This window comes from Dendrobates tinctorius, unplaced genomic scaffold (assembly GCF_039654945.1).
Source record: "Dendrobates tinctorius isolate UK_male_01 unplaced genomic scaffold, ASM3965494v1 ptg000211l, whole genome shotgun sequence".
Taxonomy (NCBI): Eukaryota; Metazoa; Chordata; class Amphibia; order Anura; family Dendrobatidae; genus Dendrobates; species Dendrobates tinctorius.
The window spans coordinates 9327999-9338388 of record NW_027361878.1 but is presented as its reverse complement, the minus strand read 5'-3'; positions in this window follow the sequence as shown (position 1 = coordinate 9338388).

Genomic DNA, 10390 nt, shown 5'->3' with positions numbered 1-10390 from the left:
AGGTCTAAAAATGTCTGAACATGATGGAAACACTGCTCAAATGACACAGGAACATCATGGCAAATGCCCCTGGAAGCATTCCTGACTCCTAGGTCACAGCTGTAAACAATGTTAAACGAAAAAAGCAACAGCATTCCCTGCAGGTGATTGAAAATGTAAAAAAAAAATTTATTCTGCCATGATGCAACGTTTCGAGCTTTGCAGGTCTTTGTCTTTTTGAAATTTTCAATCACCTGGAGGGGACGCTGTTCCTTTTTTTCATTTGACGGTTTATGTTCCAATTGGGCCATTGGACTAGAACGTGCATCCTTCAATTGAAGTGCTGTCGGCTAATGTTTGTTTAGATTGAGCTGTAAACAATGTCAGAGTTTCACGCCCTTTTTACAGGCACACCAAAAAACATACAAAGACGAAAGCAAAATGGATTTTGCTGGGAAATATGTTATGGAACATCCTTTCCAGGTTAATGACTTGTATATAAGGCAAAATAATTAACCCACAACAAAAATGTTCCTCCCCCACAGCGTTTTTGATACATTTTTCAACTTTAGCATTGCTTTCAACCAGTACATATACATTCACTGGGAAATGTCATTGTAATATTTAGCAACCCTAGCTGGCCATGTGGTGTGTGACACATAAGCAGACCCATCTTGTTTCATTTATGAAGGAGGGACTCTAAAGTCACAGAGCCTATTTTTACAGGGGCATCAGGCAGCATTAATCTTCTTAAAGGGAATCTGTCACCCCTTTTTTGAGATATCATATAATGATATCATTCAATTGTGTGTCACATAAGGATTCCCTTAGTACTTTTGCTTCCCCCTGACCCCGCACCTTTCATGCATAAATACCTTGTTTATATCGGTTCAGATGTATGTAAACTGCCGCTGTCCGGTCCGCTGGGCGGGGCTTATTCACCTTCCCCCCTCCCTGTCTTGCTCTACGCAAGAAGAAATGCATAGAGCAAGACAGGGGGGAGCAGGTGAATAAGCCCCGCCCAGCGGACCGGACAGCGGCAGTTTACATACATCTGAGCCGATATAAACAAGGTATTTATGCATGAAAGGTGCGGGGTCAGGGGGAAGCAAAAGTACTAAGGGAATCCTTATGTGACACACAATTGAATGATATCATTATATGATGTCTAAAAAAAGGGGTGACAGATTCCCTTTAAAGGGCCATTATTAAACAGTGGGTCTCCTATTCTGTTATTGCCTATGCAGTGAGTGGATGGGCTGCCAAGAATTACAATGCACCCCAAAATCCTTTTTCACGACAGGTACAGGAGGGCTTCCTGATAAAATGTTGCATTGAATGCAAGACCTGGCCTGCCCCAAAATTACATGCACCCCAATAAGTTTTTCAAGCCACGTACTGGACGGGCACAGGAAAATCCACTTCACATCATTCATTTTGTACTCCCAAGCTCTTTTCTTAAGCAATGACAGCAAGGCCTGCCCTGCTGCCAAGTCATGTGCACCCCAATAAGCCTTTGAACAAAGGTAATGGATGGGCACAGGAAAACCCACTTCACATTCTTAAGTTGGTCCTGCCATACTGTTTCCTTATGCATTGAATTCAAGGGCCACCTTGATCCAAATTTGCACACACCCCAATCCCCCCTTGGAAGAAACATTGATGAGAGCCTCACAAAAAAATTGTGCCACTACAATGGAGCTTGTCTCCTAGACGTGTAATGCCCATACACTAAGTGTATGGTCTGGCAAACATTTTCCCCTGTGAGGTACACCTCAACCTTTTCATTAACAATTATTTTATGGCCCTAAATTTCTGCCCTGCTCAAGATATGAATGCATTTGATCTTTTTCTCGATTTAAATGCATACACTCGCAAACTTACTCTTAAAAGGCATTTCTTGTTGACTGAAAAAAATGGGGACATTGGGGATCTCAAAAAAAAATACTGATCCCAACAGAGACAAACAAAGAAAGTGAATATATCCACAAGAAGATACACCCAAAATCTCTATTTAATCCTCATCAACAAAGAGGACCAAATATAGACACTTTTTTTTCATTAGTATCTAAAGAGTTTAGGAAGTGGGAAAATAATAATAAAAATAAAATTGAAAAGCATGGAATTGGGAAAAAAACAAGGTAAAAAAGGAGAACAATATCTCTAAAAGAGAAAAAGTGGCATTGGAGGATTTGAGAAAAAACACAGATATAGTAATAAGACAAGCTGATAAAGGGGGGGGGGAGTAATTGTGCAAAACAGATCTGACTATATTGAGGAAGCTTTGAACATATTGTCTGATATGAGATATTACAAAATTTTAAAAGAAGATCCCACACAATGCTTTGTCCGGGACTATCACCATATGATCACGGAAGCCTATGAGAGAAATATTCTTAATAAAACAGAAAATTTTTTAACAAATTCTGCACCAACCATGGGGTTATTTTATCATTTACCAAAACGGCATAAGAACCCTGAAAAACCACCTGGCAGACGGATTATATCAGGAATTGGGTCTTTGACTTGTCACCTTTCTCATTATATTGACTTGTTTTTACAAGATCTGGTAAAGTCTCTTCCTTCATATTTGAGAGATTCCACACAATCGAGGAACTGAGGGATATTGAATGGGAAGTTAACTATTCCTTTATCTCGTTGGATGTAAATTCATTATATTCCAACATAGATCACGAAATGGGGGTAAATGCGGTGGGTTTTTATTTAGCAAAGACAGAGCTGCCCCCTGAACAAAGAGATTTTTTGTTAAAGGGTCTCAAATTCATTCTTGAACACAATGTGTTCATTTTTGAAGGCATACTGTATTTACAGTTGCTCGGCACCGCGAAGGGGACTCGGGTCGCGCCAAGTTTCGCAAACTTATTCATGGGGCGATTCGAGTCCTCATCGTCACTCTCTAAGCCTGTTTTCAATGACAAAATAAGGCTTTATAAGCGCTTCATTGATGACCTGATTATTATATGGAAGGGGACAGAGGAGGAAGCGGCACAATTAATAAAGGAGCTCAATAATAACACCTGGGGGATTACCTTTACAGCACAAATTAATAAAGAAAAAATGGTGTTTCTTGATCTAGAGATCAGCCATAGTGGGAAAAAAATTATTACAAAAACCCACTTCAAAAAGGTGGATTCAAACGGCTTTTTAGATTTTAACAGTGCACATTACAAGAAGTGGAAGGTTAATATACCCCACAGCCAATTTTTTCGTATAAGAAAGAATTGTACGAGAGAATCTGATTATGTAGCTCAGTCTAAAATTCAAAAAGAAAATTTAAGGAAAAAAGATACCCAAAAAATTTGATAATTAGTCCATATAGGGATAACAAAGTAAAAACACAGGAGGAATGTTTAAAAGGAAAAAATAGGAAGGGGGATAATTTGACCATTGGTAAAGAAAAAAGTGATGATCGCTGGAAACTGAATTTTGTGACCACATTCAATAGGGGAAATAAAGTAATAAGAACTGTGCTTTCAAAATATTGGTATATCTTGAAGCGTGACCCTGTTTTGGGAAAACATCTCCCTGATAAACCAGGGATTACATATAGAAGGGGGAAAACTTTGAAAAATTTGGTGGCCCCCAGTAAATTAAAAAAACAGTTGGATTCAAAAGGAAAAAACTATAAAAAAAAGTACGGATCAAATTTTATGTGGTGTTTCTCAAGGAACCGGAGTTTTTAAATGCACCTCTAAAAAATGTTGTACCTGTGGGATCCTAGATCACGGGGCTAAAACTATCAAATGTAATAGTACTGATGAGGTCTTTGAGATTTCACAAAGACTCAGCTGTAACAGTGATTTTGTTGTATATGTAATCACATGCAGTTGCGGTTTGCAATATGTGGGACGCACTATGCAGACACTGCAGTCCCGCATTAATGGTCACAGAAATAGAGCCAAAAACGGCTTTTTAAAACATAGTCTCTCAAGGCATCTACTAATTAAACATAACAACATTTTTAACATAAAAGTAACTCCAGTGGAGCAGATACCCTCTGGTGTTGCAAATAGGAATGCTCTTTTAAACGAAACGTTTTGGATATATCGTCTGGGAACATTATATCCAAATGGATTGATTGATATCATAGAGAGAGTTTGAATGTTGCCTTTTTTTTTTTTTTTTTTTCTCTGGGTTTTTTTTCCTTTTGGGTTTTTTTTTTTTCCCGTCTTGCATCTATGTTGTCAAGGTTGGATCAATCAGTGGGTGTGTTCCTGAATTGTGTTCCTGAGCTTGGTCCACACCCCAAATCAAGTTTCTGAGACTGGGATAAAAGGTTGCTACTATATGTAAGGATAACTGAATTTTATACTATTAGGATTTGTGCTGTGTTTTTAAGATACCTGAAGAAGGATATACACTGTATCCGAAACGCGTTGTATCTCTTTTTTAACCTATGAAATAAAAAAATATGGAATATCATCTTTGGATGTGAGTCCTGGGAAGCGCTGCCGTTTATGGGCTGGATGTGCCTTTCTTGATTTACTCATCCTGTGTGAGCCTGAACCTGGCTCTTTCACTTGGATCCACCCGAGGCAAGCTGCAAGCCCTGTCTTCTGGGAAGTATCCCTAAAGGAAGGATTTTTGAGGATGCACAATCTAAAGCTATATTAGCTTCTATCAGGTGAGTGCATAATATTGTGCACCCTTTAAAGACTACAATATTGGGTTTACGCACTTAGGGCGCCGCGATTTGTCTGTTCTTCTCTCCCAAACAGGGTTTTTTTTGTATATGAGGCCTGGCATGGAGATACCACACTGCCAAATATGTGGCCTGTTTTTTTTTTTACAAATGCCAAATAACACTGTATATAACTAGCGTGTCAGACGGGGAAACACTGGAATACCGGCTTAAAATTGGCAAACTTGGAGCATGCAGATACAGTCATATGTAAAAGTTTGGGCACCCCTATTAATGTTAACCTTTTTTCTTTATAACAATTTTGGTTTTTGCAACAGCTATTTCAGTTTCATATATCTAATAACTGATGGACTCAGTTATATTTCTGGATTCAAATGAGGTTTATTGTACTAACAGAAAATGTGCAATCTGCATTTAAACAAAATTTGACCGGTGCAAAAGTATAGGCACCCTTATCATTTTCTTGATTTGAACACGCCTAACTACTTTTTACTGACTTCCTGAAGCACTAAATTGGTTTTGTAACCTCATTGAGCTTTGAACTTCATAGCCAGGTGTATCAAATCATGAGAAAAGGTATTTAAGGTGGCCACTTGCAAGTAGTTCTCCAATTTGATTCTCCTATGAAGAGTGGTATCATGGGCTCCTCAAAACAACTCTCAAATGATCTGAAAACAAAGATTATTCAACATAGCTTTTCAGGGGAAGGATACAAAAAGTTGTCTCAGAGATTTAACCTGTCAGTTTCCACTGTGAGGAACATAGTAAGGAAATGGAAGAAAACAGGTACAGTTCTTGTTAAGCCCAGAAGTGGCAGGCCAAGAAAAATATCAGAAAGGCAGAGAAGAAGAATGGTGAGAACAGTCAAGGACAATCCACAGACCACCTCCAAAGACCTGCAGCATCATCTTGCTGCAGATGGTGTCACTGTGCATCGGTCAACAATACAGCGCACTTTGCACAAGGAGAAGCTGTATGGGAGAGTGATGCGAAAGAAGCCGTTTCTGCAAGCACACCACAAACAGAGTCGCCTGAGGTATGCAAAAGCACATTTGGACAAGCCAGTTACATTTTGGAAGAAGGTCCTGTGGACTGATGAAACAAAGATTGAGTTGTTTGGTCATACAAAAAGGCGTTATGCATGGAGGCTAAAAAACACAGCATTCCAAGAAAAACACTTGCTACCCACAGTAAAATCTGGTGGAGGTTCCATCATGCTTTGGGGCTGTGTGGCCAATGCAGGCACCGGGAATCTTGTTAAAGTTGAGGGTCGCATGGATTCAACTCCGTATCAGCAGATTCTTGACATTAATGTGCAAGAATCAGTGATGAAGTTGAAGTTACGCAGGGGATGGATATTCCAGCAAGACAATGGTCCAAAACACCACTCCAAATCTACTCAGGCATTCATGCAGAGGAACAATTACAATGTTCTGGAATGGCCATCCCAGTCCCCAGACCTGAATATCATTGAACATCTGTGGGATGATTTGAAGCGGGCTGTCCATGCTTGGCGACCATCAAACTTAACTGAACTGGAATTGTTTTGTAAACAGGAATGGTCACAAATACCTTCATCCAGTATCCAGGAACTCATTAATAGCTACAGGAAGCGACTAGAGGCTGTTATTTTTACAAAAGGAGGATCTACGAAATATTAATGTCACTTTTATGTTGAGGTGCCCATACTTTTGTACCGGTCAAATTTTGTTAAAATGCAGATTGCACATTTTCTGTTAGTACAATAAACCTCATTTGAATCCAGAAATATAACTGAGTCCATCAGTTATTAGATATATGAAACTGAAATAGCAGTTGCAAAAACCGAAATTGTTATAAAGAAAAAAGGTTAACATTAATAGGGGTGCCCAAACTTTAACATGTGACTGTATATGAGGCCTGGCACGGATATACCACACTGCCAAATATGTGGCCTTTTTTTAACACTGCTAAATAATGCTGTATATAACAAGAGTGACAGACAGCCAAAAAAATGGAATACCGGCCTAAAATGCCCAAACTTAGAGCACAAAGATATATGAGGCCTGGCACGGAGATACCACACTGCCAAATATGTGGCCTGTGTTTTTTCTCTTTTATGCTAAATAGTGCTGTATGTAACTAAAGTGACAGACAGCAAAAAAATGGAATACCAGCCTAAAATACCCAAATTTGGAGCGCGCAGATATATGAGGCCTGGCACGGAGATACCACACTGCCAAATAGGTGGCCTGTTTTTTTTAATGCAAAATAGTGCTGTATATAACTAAAGTGACAGACAGCAAAAAAAATGGAATCTAGGCCTAAAATGCCCAAATTTTTAGTACACGGATATATGAGGCGTGTCACAGATATACCACACTGTAAAATATGTGGCCTGTATGTATTTTTGGGGGGGGTTCAGCAAAATGGTGTCAAGAAATTGTGTAAGACACTCAAAAAAAATTCTACTCTACCGTACCACATAAAAATGAAAGATTTCTCTGCGCACTCAAAAGTGATTTTTGGGACCCCTTTAAAATTGCAGGATTTTCACGCTGTGCTAGGAAAAGCATCTGGCTGTATTGTGCAGTGTCAAAAAGCAAATGGAGATAAAAAGGGCTCTGGATTGCTCTGCAATAAAATAATCTCTATTAACCTGGCTAAAAAAATTTCCTAGCCAATTATACCTGGGGCTAGGTATATACGGTCAATATATCCTACAGGTTGCAGCAGCAGCAGACAGTAATGGAATGGGCCCTCTTGATGCATGCAATGAGATTTATATACACACATACAGTGACTGCAGGCCTTGCACTGATATGTATAGAGCGATGTACACTCCCCTGCCTACCTAACACTGCAACTTATATACTCCAGAATTAGTCCTTAGAAGGACTGTTGGTTTAGCTGGGTTTGAGTTGTTTACGATGGTAGACCCCACACTGATTAATAAATCCCCAAATCTGACCCTATCTCGGCAGCAGTTCTCCCTACACTATCTCAATCTGTAGCTTAATGCACCGAGCAGGGCGGCGTCCAGTCTCTTATACCCTTGATGATGCTGTGCGGCCAGCCAATCACTGCAAGACCACAACAAAGATGGCTGCGGTATTACAGTGCCTGGCAGACAATCCCTGCATGGTGATTGGGTCTCTAAAGACCGCCAAAAATACTGTGGATTGGAGACTCGAGTTCCCTACGAGTAATTCTGGAAATGTTCAGTGCTCTCCAAGTACACCGAGTACAGTGATACTCGGGCGAGTAACGAGTAGTGGCAAGCATGTTTGCTCATCACTAATAAACAATAAAAGTACACATATTTAGTGTTGCGTATCCGTAAAGACCCGACCTATAAAACTGTCCCACTAGTTAACCCCTTTAGTGAACACCATTAAAAAAAGGCAAAAATCAATGCTTTATCATTATACCGCCGAACAAAAAGTGGAATAACACGCGATAAAAAAATAGATATAAATAACGTGGTACCGTTGAAAATGTAATCTTGTCCCGCATAAAAACAAGCTGCCATATAGCTCCATCACCAGAAAAATAAAAAAGTTATAGCTCTTAGAATAAAGGGATGCAAAAATAACTATTTTTTATATTAAATAGTTTTTATCGTATAAAAGCGCCAAAACATAAAAAAATATATAAATGAGGTATCGCTGCCATTGTTCTGACCCAAACGCCTCTTGTTTTTTGGATGCTTTGAAAGAGGTCTTTTTGGGGCCACAAGTAGCCCATGATACCGTACTCCAACTCCTGGCATTGGCTCAGGGTTCGTCCATAGTTAGTCAATTCGCCATCCAATTCCGTACTCCGAATTGGAGTGGCCTGATAAGGTCCTGATGCCTATTTTTTGGAGGGGTCTAGCAGATCATGTCAGAGACGCTTTGGTCACTAGAGAGATTCCCACTACTCTGAAGGAGTTAATATCCATGTCTACTCGCGTAGATCTTCGGCATGCTGAGCGGGGATTGGAGCAAGCTCAGAGTAGATCTGGGAGTCAGTTGGCTCCGAACTTCGCCAATCCTATGTTCCCCTCAACCCAGGTTGATGACCCTGTAAAGCCCATGGATGTCTCTCGAGCGGAATCCATCACCCGCCCTGTACATCCGCAACCGCCTTGTTTTGCCTGTGTGCAAGTCGGCCATTTTGCCAATAAGTGTTCCAAACATCAGAAGGAGTCACAGCATCTAGTGGCTTTAGGGAGAGGCTCACTAGTTCCAGTAGATGTAGCTCCCAAATTGACCTTTGGGGGTTTGGGTCTACTACTCTCAATGCTGAGGCTTGTGTGGACACCGGGGCTGAGGGCAATTTCATGTCTGCTACCTTCGCCCAACGGCACGCAACTCCTTTAGTAATGCTTCCTAGGCCAAGGTCCATTCAGGTAGCTAATTGGTCCGTTTTACCAACTCCGGTTCCCCATCAGACTATACTGAGAGGAGACTTAATAGCTGTCTACAAACATCTCAGGGGCTGTCACATTGTAGAAGGATCATCTTTATTCTCATTTGCACAAGGAAAGACTAGAAGCAATGGGATGAAACTGAATGGGAGGAAACACAGATTAGATATTAGAAAAAAAACTTTTTGACAGAGTGATCAATGAGTGGAACAGGCTGCCATGAGAGGTGGCGACTTCTCCTTCCATAGAAGTCTTCAAACAGAGGCTGGACAGACATCTGTCTGGGATGATTTAGTGAATCCTGCCTTGAGCAGGGGGTTGGACCAGATGACCCAGGAGGTCCCTTCCAACTCTACCATTCTATAATTCTATGATTATACCTCTTACTCTCACTATGTCTCCAAAACATCAGGAGATAGTTTCCTTTCTTTTTGTCTCTGGGTATGGATTAGGTACTTCTGGGGATGCCTTGGCTGCACCTTCATTCCCCCCAGATTGATTGGGCAACAGGGAGCATACAAAAATGGGGTAGTTTCTGTGAGAGTTTGTGTCTTAAGGACCAGGTGCCTCTGGGCAAGATATATGTACCATGTAATCTGCAGCCGGAGGGTCACTCTAGGGCACATATCTCCAAACAGGGAGGTCTCTCGAGTTCTAAAAGGACTACTGAGCGTTTGGAGCTTCAGCCCACGAGCGTAAGCACATCAATACCCTCCAGCTTGTGGTGGTTTTCGAGCGTGGCAGACATTGCCAGGGAGGGGATGCTAGTGGATGCAGGGTAATGTTAGCTGCCGGGATTCTTCTGCTGCACAGGATAGATCCCAAGCATTGTCTGGCGCTGTGGTCTCCAATTCAGGCTTGGCCGCTGCAAGGGCTGCTCAGCACAGATGTCGGTCCCATCGTCTTACTTAGGCTCGTGGTGTAAGTTTGGTTACTGCTGGCTCTCCAGACAAGGCCATGGTAACCAGGGATATGCAGGTGCTGCCTTGCGCTCTGGATTCTAAGTCCAGAAATCACCTTACTGAGCAAGTCCGTGATGTGGCGCCGTCTCATTGGTGGTCAGACGCTAGCTGCTCTAGTGATGTGGCAGTTCTGGATTGGCCCGCAGGTGATGTCCTGGCCGGCTGGGCGTGAGTGTTTGAGGTGGAGCCTAGGGTTTAAAAGGCTCCCAGTGGCGCACGCGGGTGCCCTAGTATAATTGTGAGATTGTGTGAGTGGATACGCTACCACTCTGTTTGCACATGTGTGTGTGCCACTCTTATCTCATAGACTGTGTCTAGGCAGGTAGTGTAGGGTGGAAAACTGCCGCTTGGCTTAGCAACTGTTTCCATCGTGTGTGTGGTTAGCACAGCTGAGTT